Genomic DNA, 21,903 nt, shown 5'->3' on the forward strand with positions numbered 1-21,903 from the left:
AATTATAGGTTAGTCTTCAGCGATAAGGATGGAGAAAGATGGACAGGATCAGTAAGACTTGATTATTGAGATGTGGTAGGACATCTAAAGTAGAATACACACACACACACACACACACACACACACACACACACACACACACACACGTATATATGTAATAGAAGCTGGAAGCCCAAAATGAGTGACTTGGATAAGATGAGAAGTTTATTTCTCCACAACAGCAACAGAAGTCCAGCCCTGGGCTGGTACAGCATTCCACAGTCCTCTGCCGTCCAGGCCCTTCCGGTCTTCTGTGCTTCTTCCTGCTTCTGTAGGGAGCAGCCCTCAGCAGCTCAGGAGCTGGAGGGAAGAGCCACAGACTAATCACTCAGTTGACTCTGTCTGAGGGAGTTTCACAAGAAGGGAAACACACACACACACACACACACACACACACTCAAACCCACACTCACCTCCACCATGTCAGGATCTCACTTCGGTGTTGACAAATGGATACACTTCAGCAGGTCAGAGAAAGTCTTGATATCCCTTCTGTTCTTCTGGCCTGATTCCCTTCTTCTTCATTTTACATTCCCTTACAGCTTGTATACCCCAGCAACAGCTTTCAAGCAATATAAAAATTACAATGTGGATATGTTCTATTTTTCAAGTGAATGATTACAACGAATACAAGTAAAAAATATATTTCTCATTTCCCTTACATTATTAAACATTTTATGTATTACAGGTGAAAAACAAATTATTTTCAAGGACCCACATTTCCCTTACATGATTAACCATTTTATGTATTACAGGTGAAAACAAATTATCCCCAAGAACCTACATATATTCATGTCCAAGCAACTTGTTATATAGATTAACAAAGTGTAAGCAAGCAAGGTACTTTGCTCGGCCAGTCCTTTTACTGGCAGGCTGCATTTTGTGGTTACAAAGAAAGGATCAATCCTTCTATTATTTCTCTCAGAAGGTAATCTTATAAAAAAAAATCTTAAAAGAATCACAAATCTAAACTTTTATGTATGAAGAACAACCAGTCATCTCTATTTTAAATCCTCAGAGTGCATACCCACTCATCAACAGTTTTTTATTAAATCATGTCAGGAAGCTGAGGGCAGAAATGGGTACAAGGAATTAATCATCGCCTTTGATCACCAACCCACCCTAGCAAGAAAGGTACGTCAGCCAGCAATAACCAGGCTATTGTTCCTTGACCTCAAGGAGTCCCTTGCTCAACTGTTAAAAGTGTACCTTTCTAAACTTTAAATTGTTCCCCAAGATTTTCTGCATCAAAGCCATTACCAAAAGCATCTTAACCTAAGCTCACTAACAGTCTGCACATCTAGATTCTTTCTAGGGTGATGGTTGAATCAGTAATGTGCTCCAACAGCAAGGTTTGGAAGAAGTCAGTCACTGTTACTGTAAGTACTACTAACACTGCCCAGTGTGGGCTAGAAACCTCCTGAGAGTTTTTGTTCAGCTTACAGATGATGAGATGTGGTGACCACGAAGACTGTAACAGACCTGTGCTCGATGGCACCATGAGGTCCTCTGCCTCTCCAAGGCTCACTCGGGTGTGGCTTTGCTGATCGCCCAGCCATGTTCCCTGAGTTCAGAACTGCTTGCTGTTCCCCTGTGTGTCCCCTGACAGCTTCCCCCAGGCCATCTTTATGGCCCTAGGTAGTAGCTGTCACACCTACCCTACTAGCGGTAGGACAGGGAAGAGAGGAAGGAAGAGTCCCCAAAGCCTCCACACTTCCTCTACAAGCATGGTCATTCCTGCAGGGGAAGTGGGAATGCAGCATTCAACTTGGACAACCTTGTATTCCGCCAAGTTACCGAAGCTGAGAAAGAGTGAGGATGAATATTTGATTGGCAGCTAACAGTCGGGGTTTGGGAAGGTCGAGAACTAATTCAGCACAGCCCCAAGTGTTTACAGAATAACAGAGGTGACACCAAGTACTTGAAGAGACTTTTTAGCCAGTAGGCAAAGATGAGCATATTTTCATCTTGTTTCATGCTTGTGAAGAGTAAATAAACATTAGTTCAGATAAGCCGCAAGTTTAAATGTGACTGTACCTGTATTGATTTGATGTCAGTCGCTACCATAGGAAATTGCCATGCGTATGGTTTGTTGTGGTGATACATTGTGTATCAAATAAAGCTTGCCTGAGGATCAGAGGACAGAGCCAGCCCTAGATTAAACATAGAGGCCAGGCAGTAGTAGCACATACCTTAAATCCTAGTACTCAGGAGGCAGAAATCCATCTGGATCTCTGTGAGTTCGAGGCCACCCTGGACTATGAGAGATTGATTCAGTCTGGGAAAGAAACAGAGCCAGGCAGTGATGGCACACACCTTTAATCCCAGCACTAGGGAGGTTGAGACAGGAAGTGAAATGGCTGGGCGGAGAAAGGCATATAAGGCGTGAGGAGACAGAAACTAGAAAGCCTTTCGGCTGAGGACTCAGAGACATTCTGTCAGAGGATTCGTGGAGTTAGGGTCTCACCTTCCTTTCGGCCTGAGGATTCGGCAGCGGTGAGAAGTTTCTCTAGTGGTTGTTCCTTTGTCTCTCTGATCTTTCAGCATTTACCCCAATATCTCTGGCTCTGGTTTTTTATTTTTGTTGGTTTGTTTGTTTGTTTTTTAAATCTAAGACCGTTTAGAATTGTGCAGCAATCTGTGGTATCCTGTCATTTGTTAACAGTCATATTATTGAGAAGGGCGAACCAAGATTGCTATTTTAGAACAAAACCTAAACAAGTCTCAAGTGAAGGCTTTTACTCAGTGTTCTTCTCTACGGAGGATATTCGCAGCGTGTTAGAGTCATGATAGCAGGACTTGGGGGTGAGTCAGACTGGAGTTCTGAGCCCAGCGCTGTGATCCTGGATAAACGTAATCCCAGACCTCCTTGGTTTCCTCAGCTGCAAAGCAGGGCTAGACTATCTACTATGCACAGCTACTGTAAAGATTAGAAATGTGTTCATGACCAACAGCTAGCACTGTGGGTAGCATCATATCTAATAAGTAATGGGTAATATTATAAGGATTAAGTATTTAGCTGTCAGCCATTTATTCCTTTACTGAGACCAGGCTGGCCTCGAACTCATAGAGATCCATCCTGAGTGCTGGAATTAAAGGCGTGTGCCACCACCCGGCTGATTTTTACGTTTTTTAAAGGGTTGCACATTTTAAAATTTCTTTTTTTTTTTTTTTTTTTTGGTTTTTCAAGACAGGGTTTCTCTGTGTAGCTTTGCGCCTTTCCTGGATCTCGCAGGCTGGCCTCGAACTCACAAAGATCCGCCTGCCTCTGCCTCCCGAGTGCTGGGATTAAAGGCGTGTGCCACCACCGCCCAGCACACATTTTAAAATTTCTTACAGTGAATTCAGATGTTCTTACCACAGACAATGATTAAGTACTTGAGGTGATGTTAATTCATTTGATTTACTTATTCCACATTGCACTCATAAATCATAACATCACTTTGAACCTTATAGGTATACAACTATAAATGGTCAATTTACAATACAAAAATTTTTTAAGAAAAGAAAAACCCAGGAGTACACTGCATAACTCTATTACCCACAGAGCCCAAATTTCTGCTTTCTGGCCCTTTACAGATGGAGCTTGCTGATCCCTAAGGCCCCTTCTCTAAGGCAGGTGGGCTTCACTAGAGCTGGCAGGAGAGGTTCAGATGTCTGTTTGGAATCTCAGAGAAGGCAGAGGCAGTTAACAGTGCATCGGTATCAATGAAAAACAGATTTCTCTTTTCCGTCTCTGAGAGTTCTAGAGACCTGGCCGGCTGAGGTGTTGCAGGCTTGTGTGGGGTTAGGGTCCAGTACTGCCTCTGTCCCGGCTGTACGCTGGTGCTCAGTCCTTCGTCAGTGTCACTCTCGGGGGCCCTGCAAACTAAGTCCAGTAAATCCTGCTCCTGCCTGTACATCAGGCGGAGCACAGCCTCAAACCAGTGTCCTGGGTCGTCACAGGCAACACAGAGCAGGGGTGAGGGCAGGAGTTCCCTGCTCTTTTGTTCCTACCTTCTTTCTTACATGTTAGCGGAAATCATTGCCTTCTGCGTGGCTAAGCAGACTCCTAACTGCTTCACCTGTGTCTCAAACCCACTTCCCAATATGGCCGCCGTAGCCTGGGGGGAGCGGGGGAGCCCCGGAGGGAGCCGAGGTGCTCTACCGGAATGTGTCGATAGTTACAGTCTGAAATCTTTAGTTCCAGTACTTTACCTCATAGCATTTACATTTCCTGCTCCTTATATTTCTCAAATTTTGTTCTTGCTTCACCACCAGAAGATAACTACAAGTAGACCGTCTTTAGGGGGCGGACCTGGAGCTTGTGAGGACAGGTAGCCTGCCCCGTGTGACCCAGCACATCAGGAAAAACACCAAGAACGAAAGCAGTGTTCCTGTCCCGGCATCCTGCCACCATCCTAGGCATGCTAGCTTCCAGAGGGAGCTGCCTCAAAGGCTTATCACTGGTGATCAAATCTGGTTGTCTCTGGGGCTGCATTGCTGTTCTGATGACCAGCTAGATAGGCCTTGAATGACGGAAAAAGAACGCATTGATTGGGTTCCACTCTGGCTCCCTGGGCGCTGATGTCGGTGTGAGTCAGCTCTGGGTGTGTGTGTGTGTGTGTGTGTGTGTGTGTGTGTGTGTGTGTGTGTGTGTGTGTATGTGAAGGAGTCGTCCTTGCTATGTGCTTGCCTGGGTCTTTTGCACTGCAGCATTCCTACCTGCTGTGTGGTACATTCTTGTCATTCTCCAGCAGCCTGCTGGGTGATGATGAGTGGCCCCTCATTAGCTCTGTCTACATCTATTTACATCAGCTGCCCAGCTGTCTGCTCCCTCACAACACTGTCTGCCTGATCACGAGGACGGGCCAGGGAGAAGGCCGCCAAGAGCTGCCTTCCAGGGAGCTGTGGTCAGCGCATATAAGGTTACTAGGACCCCACTCCTCAGGCCTTTGGGAAGGGGTGACGTGGACGCTGGCTTCTGGCTAACAGCTGGTTTCCTGGTGACTCTAGCCTGTTGTGTCCTGTAGGAGCTGCACTGGTACACGTTTCCAGGAAATGTGACGTTGCTCCTGGGAACTACCAATCAGTTGAGGACGGTCTCAGCCCGCTCTTTATCTCAGGCATCCTATAATATTCTCCCAAGTATTCCTTTCTTTTTCTCGTCAGCACACACCGCACTAGTCTGTGACTTGTGACAAGGCCAAGCTTGGGGATATTGGGTGGAAATCTTCCCTTGCCTCTGTTCAGATCATTTCAATACAACCAGTTTGTAAGTGTGTGTGTGTGTGTGTGTGTGTGTGTGTGTGTGTGTGTGTGTGTGTGTATATGGCCTGACCGAAGCAACCATAGGCTCTTCTGGAAGAGGCCTACCCAACTGAGGAGAAGGCTCTGGGCAGCAGCCTTCACCTTGCGGTCCATGTGATCGCAGAGATTTGGGACTAGACACCTGGACACCTGACATCTGCTTGCTCCACCCCCCTGTCTATTAACACTGAACTGTTTTCCACAAAGCTTGCTTCCTTCAGGACCCAACTTAGCAACCTGGAGAAGCCTTAGGCCACTCCTCTAGCAGGAAGCTGCCCTACATTTGGACAGTAACCAGTAGAACTTGATACTGACGCCAGAGTGTAAAAATAAACACCTCGTACAGTTCTGTCTTAATCCATTGCCATCAGAGTCGCTATTATTAGTCTGTAGGCTGAACGAGCAGCTGTGATTGGGCACACAACAGCCTGGACAGACCTATCCTGCCATCTCGGGACCAGACTGTTCCTCCCCTTCACCTGCTGGGAGCTGAGCTGGGGCCCCCGGAGAAGGGCCTCCAGTCTGGGAGCATGTCTTACGGCAGGTAACACTAGTGCTGGAGTGGCGTCTCTGCTCTGGGAGGTAGGCTAAGACTCCAGGAAGGCTACCAGCTAGATCTAATGGACCCAGGACCACCAGGCCTAGTTCAGGAGGAAAAAGACAGGGACGTGGCTGTCCTTCCATTTCCTTTGACTGTTTTTGGTTTTTGAGACAGTGTCTCTTTCAGTCTAGGCTGGCCTCAAACTTGCTATGTAGCTGAGGGTGGCCTGCTTCTCTGTAGTGCTGGGATTACAGGTGTGTATCAGCATTCCAGTTGATTCCTTTGACGATTAGATAATTTGCCCACAAATACCTCAGACCTACAGGCTTTAGATTTCTCTGGAAACTGGGATAGGAGAAGAGAAACAAGAACCCTGGTCATCTGCCAGAGGCAGAGTGATACAAGTGATGTATATCTGAGCACTTATGTTAGGTATGACATGTACTCTTGAATTCTACCTCAAGCCTCTCAGGGAATATCACAACAGTTTACAGCCTGAAGTTTCCCAGAATTCCATAGCTGGCAGGCTGTAACTCAGATTGGAACCGAGGCCCCTCTTAGCACCAAGTCCTTCCTCTGTACGTTACAGAACCTAACTAACCTCTTGAATCCTCAGGACAAAGCCAGACGCCACACACCTGCTTCTTAAATTGTTCAAGTGAACAAAATAAAACTTACTCGAACTTTGGTCTTGTGACTAAAGCAAATACCGGAGGCCGTCCCCATGCTGTGCCCGAGCATGGAGAGCTGGACTCCGGAAGCTGCCACCTAAACTCTACTGGCAAACAAGGCACATCCAGGAAGGGGCTTCTCCCTGACAGAGGGGTCCCAGAGACACCGACGCCACTGCCGAGAATGTGGCCGGACTGGAACCAGGTTCCCCAGAGGAGTGAGCCTGCCATGGCAGGCATGCTAAGGCAGGGCTCTGCTCGGAGGTTTCCTTGAAAGGCAGCTAGGCTTCCCTCTGCTCTCCCCCACCTCCCCCACCCTGGCCCCACAACTGGTTTGTGTAATTCAATCTAGATTCTTCTCATAGCCACTTCTCTGTGCATATGTACCCTTTTATTTACAGCTCTGGACAAACTGATTGGCTAACAGTTTGGCAGCCTGCACGCTTCAGTCCACTGTCTGGGAGGAGGGGAGCAGTGTGACTTTGCTTCCCAGAGCCCAGGATAAGCAAGGTGTTGACCACACTGGACAGCTGAGCAGCAGTTCAGGGGCCTTGTTTGATCTAGCTGCCTTACTCCTGCAAGTCAGTGTTTAAGAGCTGTGTCCAAGCAAAGCAGGCCACGCTGGGCTTCAGCGCCTGTCTAGTCTTGGTGTTCCTCGCTTCCTTCTTCCTTCACCTGCTGCGTCTGGCACTGGGAGACTGTCCTGTGAGCCTTGTGACGGCTGTGTTCTCCCTCCCTTCTTCTGAAGAGCTGTCTGTCAAGGTAGGACCTGAACCTGGCCTCGTTCCCTCATGTCCTCCTCTCCCTGCTAACCTGCTCTGTCCTCAGAAGAGATAGGATTTGCAGCAGGTTCTCAATCTCTAGAGACAACTGTGGGCCGGCCTCTGAGAGTGAGGAGAGTGTGTCCTGCACAGTCACTTTGGAGTGAAGAGGCGAGGAGGAGGAGGCCGTTCATTAACACCTTGCATAGGAACCTTCCCTGGAGTTAGGATTTGGATTTGCTTTACTTTATAATTATACCTGAAAGGAACCGTAAGAGGTCTTCAGGGTGACCAGGTGCTAGAAGCTGAGCTAAGGAAGGATGATGGCCTGGTGGGAAAGCAGCACACACTGGTTAGACCCGTGGAAAAGATGCTTTTCTAGGTATAATCCCTTCCCTGCAAAAAGAGACTGTGGAGCAAGGCGAAATTTAGTATGAGGTTTTTGTGAAATAGGTTTTGGTCAGCAGCGGCTGGTGGCTTGTTCTTTTCCTGGGTGAAATTGCCCAGCGCTACAGTCCCCATTCATTGAATTGGGACCTTGGGAACTCTAGCCACTGCCGAGACTAAGAGGCTTCGAACCAGTGTGAGTTCTGCCGTGGGTTCGGTCGGTGATGTTTTCAAGGTGCCTGCACACTGTTGGTTCGCAAGGAAGCAGAGAGACTTGGGGAAAAGACTGTGCAGCCACATCAGGTCATCCTGTCCTGCTGCAGACTCGGGCCTTGTGCGGAGTGCTTGTGTTTGATTTTTAGAGGCAGACTTTTCACTGAGCATACACAAGAAGCCCAAAGCAGAACAAGTCCTGTGCTTCGAAAGAGGACACTATATTAGGGAGGCCTAATAAGGAAGCAGCTGGTGTGTCTGGGACAGCCCTTCCAGAACACTCCCAGCATTCTGGCCCGCCTTGCTTGGAGTCCAAAATAACATGAAACCAGTTAGGAACAGTATCCTGGTCAGCTAAGAGCAGCCACACTGCCCAGAGGAAGTCAGCCGACCTTGTGGGTGTTGGCTGTCATTCCGTTTGTAAAGGCAGACTCCTGAGGTCATGGCCAGGTGTGCTCAGACATCTGGCAGCTTGTTTATTCTTCTTGTAACTCAGCCACTGATACCCACTATCAACGCCAGTTTTTAAATCTCCAAATTCTTTGAACATCTCTATTTCAGAGACAAGCACTTTCCTATAGGGAAGTCAGCCCTTTCATCTAATCTCACGGCCAGGGAATGGGGTTCTCCAAGAGAACACTCATAAATTCATGTACAGGACAAAGCTTATTTTTGCTCTGGAAAGCTTAGTCTACTATTTTATTAACAATTGATTTAGGAGCTGTGCAGAAAGAGGTGTTTTCTTGTTTTGAATATTTTTTGTATATGTGAACATTTGTGGGTGCGTGTGGGTGTGTGTGTGTTGTTGTTGTTGTGTGTGTATACATGCATGTGGAGGCCAGAGATCCATGTCACGTGTCTTCCTCAATCACTTCTTCACCTTACTGTTTTGAAGCAGGGTTTTCCACTGATCCTGGAGCTCGCCTATGTGTCTAGACTGTCCAGCAAGCCTCAGGATCCTCCTGGTTCCCTGGCTCAGGAATTACAGGCGTACTCCCATCATGCCCAGCCTTTTAGGGCTGAACTCAGGCCCTCAGACTGCACGGCCAGCACTTTACTGCCTGAGTCATCTCAAGTCCCCAGAGATGACTTCTAGTTAGCCATTTACTTCCCTCTTCATATTCTTAAGTCGCCACGAACCATGTTCAGTCCTGTCTTGGCCTGTGCCCAGAGGTTTCTGGAATTTTCCCCTGTAAGTGGTAGAACCCCTTTGAATTCTATTCAGAGTTCCCACAATGGGGAAAGGGAGTTGGGGAGCATGGGGGTTTAGTATCCCGTCTTCAACCAGAGCAGATCTGTTTTGTGTATTACGGCTGGGGAAAAAATTGAAATGCTCTGACTGTTGTATCATGTCCCTAAATGGAGTGCTGCCCTGCCCACCCCAGAGGCGGATTACAATGATTTCAGCGGAACTGTGAGTCCCTTATCTTAGACTGCCGTTCCCAAACACCCCACAGTGCCCTGTACTCAGCAGCTCTATAGAAGCTCATAGTGTGATCCTGGAGGCCGGGAAATGGCTTCATCAGTAAAGTACTGTAAACCTGTAACAGCAAGGCCCTGAAAACATGAGGACATGAGTTTGGATCCTTATACCTGTGTAAAAGCCAGACCCAGTGACACACCTGTAATCCCAGCAGCAGGGAGGCAGAAGCAGGCAGATCCCTGGGACTTGCTGACTAGCTAGTTTTGCTAACCTTGGTGACACATGAGCATGCACCCACCAAACCCTGCACACAAACACACATGCATACAGCATGCACCCACCAACCCCTGCACACACACACACACATGCATACAGCATGCACCCACCACCCCTTGCACACACACACATGCATACAGCATGCACCCACCAACCCCTGCACACAAATGCACATGCATACAGCATGCACCCACCAACCCCTGCACACACATGCATACAGCATGTACCCACCAACCCCTGCACACAAATGCACATGCATACAGCATGCACCCACCAACCCCTGCACACAAACACACATGCATACAGCATGTACCCACCAACCCCTGCACACACACACACACACACACACACACACACACACACATGCATACAGCATGTACCCACCAACCCCTGCACACAAATGCACATGCATACAGCATGCACCCACCAACCCCTGCACACAAATGCACATGCATACAGCATGCACCCACCAACCCCTGCACACTAATGTGCATGCATATAGCATGCACCCACCAACCCCTGCACACTAATGCGCATGCATACAGCATGCACCCACCACCCCCTGCACACAAATGCGCATGCATACAGCATGCACACACACACACCTGCACACACACACACATGCATACAGCATGCACACCTGTATTTTAAGAGTTGGTTCCCGGGGTAAAGGTGCTTGCCACCAAGCCTGCCAACCTGAGTTCAGTTCCTGGAATCCATGTGAGAGTAAAGGAGGACTGACTCCTGAAAGTTGTCCTCTGTTTTCCATATGTATATGTGGCATGTGTGTGCGCACACACTCACATACTCACACACACACACACACACACACACACACACAAACAAATAAATAAATGTAAAAGAAAAAAATGACCTCAGGATGCTTCTAGATGAGAAGACTACAGTTATCATAATTTATTTTGAGCATTTCTTATCTTTGCTATTAGATTCCGTCATACAGTTTGGGGTAAAACATGGCCAAACACGGGTTTTTGTGATATTAAATATACCTGAATAGAACAACACAAACAAAAGTACTCCCTTATTTCCAAATAAGCTCCCTGAGGTGAAAGGTCACTGGAGTGATTGTTGGGAAAGATCAGGGACAAAGGTACTATTGCATAGTCCTCTTGCTCTGTCCCTCTTGAGACAGGGTCCTGCTATAATCCAGGCTGACCATAAACACATAAACAGTCCTCCTGCCTCAGCCTCCCAAATGCTAGGCTCACAGATGCTAAGATCACTGCACCTGGCTCCTTGTTCTTTGTGTTAGGGGCTGTCCCCAAAAGTCTAGTGGTCTTTAGCTCTAGATTGTATTTGAGAAGGAAGCATTAGGAGCTGGAGAGATGGCTCAGGGTTAAAAGCTCCAGCTGCTCCTCCAGAGGACCTGAGTTCAGTTCCCACCATCCACACAGCAGTTTTAGGAGACCCAACAGCCTGCTCCGGCCTGCACCAGCGCCAGGCATGCTGTGAGGTTGGGAAGTGGTGACACTGTGGTCTGCGGTGTGCTGGGTTAAAGGACACACTGAGTGTGGGAGAGCTGTCACCGGATCACCTAGCATTCCATGGACTTGATCACAGATGACTTTGCTGAACCTACAGTAAAGCCCCTCAGTGGTCTATATCTGCTCCAGAAGAGGCAAGGACGCCGAAACCTTTCCAGCCATCCTGAGAGGACTAGTAATGGCTTAATGTGTGAATCCCTCCCGTTCTCCTTCCTTCCCTTCTTTACTGTTTCCTGCTTTGTAGGACCAGGGACTGTTGGAGACGAGTCTTTAGCCATTCTCCTCCGTCTCTATAATTCAGCCCAGTTCAGTATGGGGTCAGGAGATACACAGGTCTCATGAGGCATGGAAGAAACCAGAAAGGGAAAGAGATGAGTGTAACAGCACACACCTGTAATCCCAGCACTCAGGAGAGTGAGGCAGGAGGATTGCCACAAGTTTGAGACTAACATTGATTATCAAGCAAGTTGGAGAAATGTCTGAGCTACACATAGCAAGACCCTGTCTCCAAAAACCAAGAAGAAAGGAAAAAGAGTGTCTGTGGCCCAGACCCATGCTTCCTCCAAAGGCTTCTTAAGACCCGACATTGAAAGTCTTCACCATGGAGTTGAGACAGCGTAGTCAGCCCTGCATACCACATGGGTTCCACATCCACAGATTCAGCCAGCTGTGGAGTAGAAATACTCAGGAGAAGACTAGGGAGGTGGCTTAGGGATAGAGGCTTACTTGGCACACATAAAGCCTTCAGTTCAACCCCTGCTTCTAGAAGAGGGGAAAAGGAGAAAGAAAGACAGTTCAGAGTGGATCAGATGGGCAGGGCTGGTGCTTGGGAACCACCAAGCCCACCTTGAGAGGGGAGCGGCTGTTTGCTTGGTTGGTTGGTGTGGGGCTTTTGAGACAGGGTCTCTCTCTGTGTAGTTCTGGCCGCCCTGGAATTCGGTATGTAGACCGGGCTGGCCTTGAACTCACTGAGATCTGCCTGCCTCTGCCTCTCCCAAGTGCTGGGATTAAAGGCGTGGGCCACCATTCCTGGCCTTAAAGCTGCTGTTTTGAAGGGCCGCATCACCGCATCGCTGAGCAGCAGTCCACTCCTGCTCCTTTATTCTCACAGATTGGTCCACAACCCGAGCACGGACGAGATGGAGACTTCAATAGGTCAATAGGCAGAGCAGCAATTTCCTTTGATCTGAGAGAAATCAGCCTCTTTCCTTTGCCTCCCTTTCTCTGGGAGGAGCTTCCTGGACGCTCCACCTGGTTAAAGGGATTCTCTCTCTTTACAAGCCCAGGTGAACCCCAGTCAGTGAGGACCAAAAACCGATGTGACAGGCCCACCTCTGTTAGACCCTCTGAAGACAGCCGAACCCTGTGTTAGGGAGCTGTGGTGCAGCCCTTGGCTGTGAGCATCACGGCCATCCTGCTAGAGAAGGCTGCCGATGAACGGGGCCCACCCTGAGGAGGAATAGCCTAGGACTGGGCTTCACGTATTTCCTTCAGGAAAGGTGCCTGCTGTTCTGTTGGTGGGATGATGGCAGGGCTGTTGGGGGTTTGGGTTTGTTCTGTTTTCTTGTAGCCTTTGGGTGGGGCTTCCAAAATCCCCTCCTGGGCTTACTTTCCACCCTAACCCAGTAAGCCTTACTAAAGAAAAAGCTGGAAAACAAGTAGTCATTCACAGTAGAGGAAAAGAGGAGGGAGGGGCCAAGAGGAGCGGCCTGAGAGGGGAAGGAAGGAAGGAAGCTCCCCGGCTGTGCCCAGACTTCTCCCAACGCTGAGCCCGGAGAGAAGCTGGGTCCAGCTCTCCCGATTCTTTGCTGCTGTCTGGAAAATCTCCATCTTCAAGCACCTACTGCCCTCTGCGGCTGACTTCTCTGTCTCCCCCTCCCCCGGGCTGACCGGCCGGCCGCAGGGACGGACCGGGAAGCTGAGTGGCTGTACTGTGGGCTTGCCTGCTCCTTCCCCTCCCCTTCCCTCCCCCCCAGTAGCAACGTCACCGCAGCCCAGCAGCCGTGGCAGCAGCAGCAGCCTGGAGACAGGCTGAGATTGCGCAGCCTCCCTGCATTAGCTAGGATGCCATTGTATTAGCAGAAGCCAGATCTTAGAAAATCAGCCCGATCCCCCTGTGCGGTCGTGGGGACCAGTGATTCAGCTGAGACTGTCGAGGTGGAGCTTGGCGGGAGGCACCAGGTCCGGCTCGAGGCTCCTTGCGGAGGTATGGCTCTGGCGGGGGAGGGGGAGCAGCTAGGCAGAGGCAGGCTCACCATTAGCATCTGGGCTCGGGTGCCTGTCTTTCTGAAAGGGAGAGTGGCAGCATGCGCCCACAGACTCACCTCTGCATGCATGGGCTGGTGAAAGGGAGAGGCTTGAGCTAATGCTATTTGTGCTATTTGGTCAAGAAACAAGATCTTGTTCTTCCTTTGCGGATATTTCTAATGAAGCTGCTGTAGCTGCAATTGTTAGAATAGAGGGGTCATTTCTGGACACAAAGGCTGAATGGGTGGAGACATCTCTACAGCTATTGTAAGTTTATGCTGCAAACAAAGGAGGGATCCACGCATTCTTCCCAAGAAGGCTGGGTGGCTTTCTGTCCACACACATGCATACATGTGTGCACATAGACATATACCTTTCTGTTACTGTAGGATGCCGTAAGAAGGAATGTTGACCAAAATGCCTCACAGTGTATGGAGAGAGAGATATCGCGATGCTGAAGGCACCTGGCCTGTTATACTCAGGCTCTTACACAGTGTTGCCTCCTAGCAGGAAGAGACCTGAGCTAAGCTAAGCTAATACTCTCAAATCTACCATCCTGCCCTCTTCCCTTGGTCCTGCCATAGAGAAGGCCCAGTCTGGGAGGCTGTCAGTCCTACAGAGGCTCAGCAGGACCTCAGGTCAAGGTCAGACCACTAAGGAAGAGCTGTGAGGAAGAGCTGTGAGTGCCTTTGCCCTCCCTGCTGCCTCTGAAGGAACTCAGGAACAGAGGTGACCAACCGAAGGATGCAGATGAACACAGGCAGGAACCTTTCTTCTGGAGTGCTTGTCCACAGTTGTCCCGCTGCCGGCTAGGTGGAGAGTCCCTTAGATTCTGTTCCCATCATCCACCTTGGGAGAGAACTCAAGCGCATGGGGGTTTCTACAGCGTGGAAATGAGCAGTTTGGGAGTCCAGTGTGAGAGTGTGTTAGTTCCTGGGAAGTGTGAGGAATGTGAACTGCAGAGCAAGGGTAGAGTGACGTGGGAAACATGGATGGGGCAGGCTGAGGCAGCCTGGGAAGTGGGACCTGAAGGGCAGGAAACAGGATTGACCAGTGTTGTGAGAACATGGGGTGTCAATATGAAAGGGCTGTGGGTTCACGGTAGTTGATATACCCATAAAAGTGGATGCCCGAGGGAGTGCCTATCCAGGAAAGGTAGGAAGCAGAGGTTGTGGGTAAATGAAAGGACTTTAGGAAGAGGGTGTGACCTCAAGCATCTTGAGAATGAGTCGTAGTATACGTCCTTGAGAATTGGAAATGCCAGGGTTTGAATCCATTTAAACTATGTAATTGTGACTAAACTACTTCTACCCTGAGGCCTTGGTTTTCTCATGTCTTAAATAGGTGTGATTAGTTGGGCATGATGACATACGCCTCTGATCTCAGTACTCAGGAGCCAGAGGAAGGTGGATCTGTATAAGGATCTATCTGAGGCCAGCCTGGTCTGTGTAACAAGTTCCAGGCCAGTCAGCTACAAAGTGAGACCCTGCCTCAAAAACTTGCCAGGCAGTAGTGGTACATGCCTTTAATTCCAGCACTTGGGGAGGCAGAGGCAGACTAATCTCTCGGTTCAAGACCAGCCTGGTCTACAGAGCAAGTTCCAGGACAGCCAGGGTTACACAGAAAAAACCCTGGCTTGAAAAACAAACCAAAAACAAAAACCCCTCACAATGAGAATGATTACGCATATCTGGGGTGTTAGAATGGAATTGGAGATGATATATGCACACCTATCATGTAATGCTCATAAACAGTATTGCTAAGCTAGATCATGAGACACCCACCAGGGACGAGCCAGAAAAGGTGCCCACAGGAAGCTTTCCCTGAGTCTGGAGATCCATACTTCATATCTTCATGCTGGCCGAGCCACTGCTCTGTCTCCCCAGCTGGGTATGGCTGGAAGACTCATCTTCTTTGAGAGTGTGCTCCTCCTCCTCCTCTGTCTCCCGGGTCTCTCAAAAGTGTGAAGTGAGTTCGTTCGTTCGTCTCAGTGTTCTCTTTACTACGGTCACAGTGTTAAATTTGTTAAACTCGATACCTGTTCAAGACCCTCCCAGATGTGCTCATTCATGTTTCCTGCAGTGTTGGAAGCAAAGCCAAATACCTTATTACATTATTCCTCTTGGTTGCCTGGTTGAATCAGAGTCTCTTGTAGCACAGGTTGGTTTGAACGACTGTAGCTGAGGCTGGCCTTGAACTGCTAACCTTCCTTCCTACCCCCAAATGTTGGGATTATAGGTGTGTGTCACCATTCCCAGGTCTCCTTTTATTCCTAACTGATTTTTTTAAATGTTCAGAAATTAGGGTTCCTGGATCCCATCTTAATTCTGTTGTTATTTGTTTGTTTTTTATCTGTAGAGCACTCTGGCACTGAGCTATATCTCCAGGCCTCTCTTTTTCTACTTTAGAAAAGCATTTATGTGGATGAGTGTGTTTGCCTGCATGTATGTATGTATGTGTACCATGTGCCTGGTACCCACAGAGGTCAGAGGAGACAGTTGGATCCCCTGGGACTGGAGTTTGGGATGGGTGTGAGCTACCACATAGGTGCTGGGACCTGAACCTGGGTCCTCTGCGAGAACAAAGAGCGTATATTTGATCACCAAGTCACCCCCCCCTTATTTTTCCTTTTCATTTTGAAATAGAGTTTTGCAAAATTGTGCATTGTGCAGCGTGCCTTGAACTCAGTTGGTACCCAGGCAGGCCTTGACTGGAAATCCTCCCGGCATCTGCGCCACTAGACCCAGCTTCCTTACTTTTTAAAATAAAGATAAGCTTGCCTTGTTCGATGTTCGTGACGATCAGTGCGCTGCAGTGTACCTGATTGAAAAGTGCTCTGCACAGCCAGGGATGGATCAGAAATGCTGGTCTGCCTTAGTTAAGGCCTTGGGTTCAGTCTCCAGCACCACCAAAGAAAAGTGCTTTGTGAAAATGTAGGGGGGAGCCGGGGTGGTGACATACTCCTTTAATCCCAGCACTGAGGAGGCAGAGGCAGGGCCAGCCTGAGCTACATTCAAATACACACAAACACATACATACACACAAACACATACATACACACACACACACACACACACACACACCATCACCACCCTTAAGACAGGTTTAACACTTACACATCCAAAACAAAAATGTTCTTGTGCTTTCTGCTGGCTGAATGGAATAGGGGTCAGGGATGGGGTGGGGGTTCCACAGATTTAGAGGAAATATTGCAAGACAGATAACTGGTAGAGGACTTGTATCTGGCAGAATAAAAATTTAAAACCCTGCCGCTCAGTAATAAGGAGTAAAATGGTCACTACCAGGTTCCAAGCACCATGCTTGCTCTGAGCTCGAGTGCCACAGATTTGATTAGGTCTCTGACCTGCATCCTAGTCTGGGAGAGAGAGATGTAAACATGGCTGTCAGCACCGTCCACCCAAGGGTCCTCTGAAACCTCCCAAGTCTCCTTGCTTGTCGTCCTGGTCAGGAGGGTCTGTTTCCTTGATTCTGTCTGAGAGTTTGCGTTTCCACATAAATGTGTGTGTGTGTCCTCGGAACAATTTAGGGGGCTCGAACAATAAATTGTTTGTTTGTTTGTTTTGGACAGGGTCTCACTCTGTAGACCAGGCTGGCCTGGAACTCACAGAGATCTGCCTGCCTCTGCCTCCCGAGTGCTGGGATTAAAGGCGTGCGCGACCACACCTGACCAACCTCCCCTCCCTCCCTCCCTCCCTCCCTCCCTCCCTCCTTCCCTCCTTCCATCCTTCCTTGTGTATTTACTTGTGAATGTCTCTTGAAAATGGTGCCTTGCGGTAGGGAGGAGCTCCCACTGAAGATCAGTGATGGCTGTACCCCAGAGGCATCCTTAAAGTTGTTACTATGTATCCAAGAAATTATGCACTTCTTAGTCTGGCCTCGGGATTATAGCCTGGATCCTAGAGAGAAATCTAACATTACATTCGAGGAGAAGCCTCCTACTTACAGAAACTGTTATTTATGTACGTGGTGTATATTTACTGTACACAAACTAGAATATACAGATGAAACAGAAAAAAGTGAAAACCATCCAGAATTGCTCAACAGAGATCAGCACTGTGAATATTTTGTTGTGTGTTTCAAATTTTCTTCCATGCGTATAAACATAAAGATAAATAAAAATAACTTAGAAAAATATCATAGTGTATACAGTTCATCTCCTGCTTCCTCTTTAAGTCAGTACTCTTATTTCTGTATCATGATTGTCTGGAGCCGTGGTCTCACTGTGTTGGCCAGTCTGGCTCCAAATCCTGGCTTGGAGAAATTCCTTTGCTTCAGCCTTCTGAGTAGTTAGGGCCACAGGATACCACCATACTCAGCTAATAGCACAGGACACACACACACACACACACACACACACACACACACACAAATTTGGGGGTGGACAGGTAGGTGGGGCCTGATTAAAGGCGTGCACCACACCTGGCTATATGTTTTTAATTGACCATTATTGGAATTTTAGGGTAGTCTCAACTTTTAATTTTTGTTATCCTATAGCATATAGGATGAATATATATGCTCCAAATGTTTTTATATGTGTGTGTGTATGTATATATGTATGAGGAGGTAGGAAGAAAGAAGTAAAGGGGAAACTCCATCTTGTCTCTTATATCAAAGCATCCTAAAAAATCCTCTTCATTGCTCCCCAAAATGACACTAAGCAGTTGTTCCCCATTCCCTGTCTTGTTCTCACCTGTTTTTGCAAATACTCAGCCCTCCCCAGCCCTCCGAGTCCCCTCTACCCCCCAGCCCTCCCCAGCCTCCGAGTCCCCTCTACCCCCCAGCCCTCCCCAGCCTTCGAGTCCCCTCTACCCCCCCAGCTTCTCCCCTGCAGCAGTCTTTCTTCCTCACTCCTCTTCCGGTGAACCTTCATCTTTTGTGGGCTTTGTTTTTTGTTTTTTATTTTTTGTTTTTTGACACAAGATCTCACAATGTAGCCTTGGCTAGCCTGGAATACCCTTATTGAGATACAATTCATATACCAGCTGTCTTAGTTAGGGTTTCTATTGCTATGAAGAGACACCATGACCACAACAACTCTTATAAAGGAAACCATTTAATCGGATGGCTTACAGTTCAGAGGTTCAGTCCATTATCATCATGGTGGGACATGGCAGCAGGCAGGCATGGTGCTGGAGAGGGAGCTAAGAGTCTACATCTTGATATGTAGGCAACAGGAAGTGAACTGAGACACTGAGTGTGTGGCTTGAGCATACATGAGACCTCAAAGCCCACCCCACAGTGACACACTTCCTCCAACAAGGCCACACCCACTCCAACAAGGCCCCACTTCCTAATAGTGCCACTCCCTTCGGGGCCATTTTCTTTCAAACCACCATACCAGTATATTCACCAGTATATAATTGTAACCATTACCAATGTCCAATAGCAAAATATTTTTATCACCCCACAAAGACCGCCCTTAGTCATTAAGCCGTTGTTCTCATCAGCCAGTCCTTACAAATTACTAACCTACCTTCCACTACGCTGATTTTCCTGTTTTAGACATTTCATATAACTCACACACCATACAAAGGAGCCTTTTGTGACAACTTCTTTTTCTTAATATTACCTTTTTAAGATTCATTCATATTGTAGCATGCACAAATGATTCGCTCCTTTTGTTGCCAAATAATAGTCCGTCCGTGTGTGTGTGTGTGTGTGTGTGTGTGTGTGTGTGTGTGTGTACCCCATTTTTACTAATTTTTAGCTGGTATATAAAATGATGGGAGAGACATTCTACTTACCTATTCATCAGTTGACATTTTGGAGTCTGGCCACTTTCTTGGTTACTATGAATGATGCTGCTGTAAACGTTTTCACAGTAGCTTCTGTGTGGCCGAGTTCCCCTTTCCCTTGGAGTACAGTCTTAGTACTGTGGGATTGCTGGGTCTGTGGGTAAGGCTGTGTTTAACGTTCTGAGGGACTGTATGACAATCTTCCCAAGGGCCTGCCTGTACCACTTCACAACGCCCTCAGTGGTGGACGAGGGTTTTCTCCATGTCGTCATCAGTACTTGTTGCCTATATATTTTGGTTTTGGCATCCTGTTAGGAGTGCATTGGCATCTCATTGGAGTTCTTGTTTTCTTAATGACTATGATATTGCCCATCTTTTCATCTTGCTAACCACACATATGTCTTCTTTAGAGAAATATGTATTCAGTGCTAGGCATAGTAACACACACTTTTAATCCCAGTTCTCTGTAGGCAAAGGCAGGTAGATCTCTGTGAGTTCAGAGACAACCTGGTCTACACAGTGAGTCCAAGGCCCCTGTATATGTGTATGCATTTATATACGTATGTGTGTGTGTGTGTATGTGTGTGTGTGTATATATATATATATATATATATATATATATATATATATATATATATGAAGTTGTAAGAGTTCTTTGTGTATTTTGACTAGAACCCACTGTCAGAGTATGGTTTTAAAAGCTTCTCCCATTCTGTAGGTTGGCTCTTCCCTTTTGTGGGTCTGTATGAGTGAGCGTGTAGAGGTCAGAAGTCAGCTTCAGGGTCACTACTCAGGACCTTGTTTTCTGAGACAGGGCTTCTCAGTGGTTGGGGTTCACCAGGTCAGCTAGTCTGACTGGCCGAGAGTCCTAAGCAGTTGCCTGTCTTTGCCTCCCCAGTGGTTTACAGCTGTGTGCCACTGTGCCCTGCTTTTTAATTCAGATTCTGGGGGTCACACTTGGGTCTCCATGCTTAAACGGCAAACACTACTAACTGACCCACCTCCCTGCTCACTTCTCGCTTTTTCAGTGGGATCCTTTGAAGCATACAGTCCCTCAAATTTCATTAGGTTAGAAACCATCACCTTGGGTTTGGTTTACCAAGTTTCCTCCTGAGTTGAGGATGCAGCTCTGTGGTTCTGCTTGCTTAGCACCATATAAACCGGGCGTGGGCACGGTGGAACATGCCTGCAGTCCTGGCACATGGTCAGTGGAGGCAGGAAGACCAGGAATTCAAGGTCCTCCTTGGCTAGATATGGATTTGGAGGCCAGCCTATAATATATGAGACCCTGCCTCAAAAAAGGTGGTTTTTGTTTTGTTTTTGTTTTTGTTTTTGTTTTTCAAGACAGGGTTTCTCTGTGTAGCTTTGGAGCCTGTCCTGGAACTCGATTTGTAGCCCAGGCTGGCCTCGAACTCACAGAGATCCGCCTGTCTCTGCCTCCTGAGTGCCGGGATTAAAGGCGTGCGCCACCACCGCCCAGCTTCACAAAAGATTTTTTATTCTTATTTTTTTCTATAACTCTTAATCTTGTGACTTGGTTTAACTTCTCAGTTTTTGCTTCCCACATCTGTGCTGATGACCGTACTCAACACAAGAGGGCTTACAAATCCAGTATAGGAGACTTCCTCTCAGAAGTCTTCATTTTAATGTGATTTAACACACATAGTTGTAATATATAATCATATTATAACTTTCTATACTTGCCCCTCCTACATATAGTTGTTGGTCATTTTCCCTTTAATTTATTTCCTGTGCATGACCTTAAGCATATATAACTCGCTGGCCCTTTACTCTATTCCACATGGGAGCTTGGCCCTTTGGTCTAAATGAGTTAAAATGTAAGAAATGGGTGGTATCGCTGGTTCAGTTAAATGATTAAGTAAGAGAAATTAAATGAGAGATTTAGAACCAGAGTAGGTAGAGAGGAAAAATAGGAATCAGAAGGGAGAGAAGAGAGATGAATGGATCAGAAGAAATTAGACATGGTGAGCTTAGGACAGAAGGCTTGTCTCTGACAGCTCAGGAAGCTGAGTTTGAGAGCTCATCCCGCCACAGGGTGGCCAAGAGACCCGAGGACCTCACAACCGAGAGCACTTTAGCTTATCAGAGGTAAAACTTGGAGAGAGGAGACTGTCCAGGGAATCCCAGTGGTGAAGGTTCTAGGCTAAAGCAAAGCCAGCTGGGGCACTGTAGCCGTCCTGAAGGCTGGCCTGATCCGCGTGGGGATTGCCTTAGGCCCTGCGTTTGCCCGGTCTTGTGTAAGAGTCTGATAGAGTGGTGCAGTGGGATAGAAGCGGCCACCACCCCACGTAGGAGGGAGAGGTTGGCGTCAGAACGCACAGTCACACTCCGCCTCTCCACCGTGTTCATGAAGCTCCATCACGACAGTGAGACAGGAAGAGTGTGGAGCCCACAGTGGTCAGAGGGGTCAGGTTCTGGAATTCTCAGGGAGAAAAAGGTCAGTGCTGGCAGGTTCGGTCAGCTGGTTTAGTGCGTCCTACAGTTGATTTCTTACAGAATTATAGGCAGAAAGTGGGCAGTGCCCTCTGTGTCTGTCAGGACTCCACCGGGACCCAGGGCCTTTATTCCTCTTGGACTAAGAAATCAGTGGTATGGGGGGTTCAGTTAAACGATTACATAAGACAAAGTGAATGAGGGATTTAGAGCCAGAGTAGGTAAAAAGAAAAACTAGGGATCAGAAGAGAGAGAAGGGAGATTATGTGTGTGTGTCCATCTGAAGAGAATGTGGGGAAGGGCCTGCCCCTGATTTCCAGGGAGGTGACATTAGGTTCCCT

The 21,903-nt window shown here is 47.9% G+C and overlaps 1 protein-coding gene across 3 annotated transcripts in view; it reads left to right on the plus strand.

Annotated features, from left to right (window-relative positions):
- Window positions 1–21,903, plus strand: part of Rusc2 (RUN and SH3 domain containing 2) — a 49,796-nt gene that overhangs the window by 15,161 nt on the left and 12,732 nt on the right. The window contains exon 1 of one of the 3 annotated variants that reach the window (XM_059254204.1): window positions 13,155–13,311. The exons of the other annotated variants lie outside the window; for them this stretch is intronic. The gene's annotated coding sequence lies outside the window, so the exon portion shown is untranslated. Of the gene's footprint in view, window positions 1–13,154; window positions 13,312–21,903 lie in introns of those variants that run through there. 3 annotated transcript variants of the gene reach the window in all.

The sequence above is a fragment of the Peromyscus eremicus genome, chromosome 2 (assembly GCF_949786415.1).
Source record: "Peromyscus eremicus chromosome 2, PerEre_H2_v1, whole genome shotgun sequence".
NCBI classification, from domain to species: domain Eukaryota; kingdom Metazoa; phylum Chordata; class Mammalia; order Rodentia; family Cricetidae; genus Peromyscus; species Peromyscus eremicus.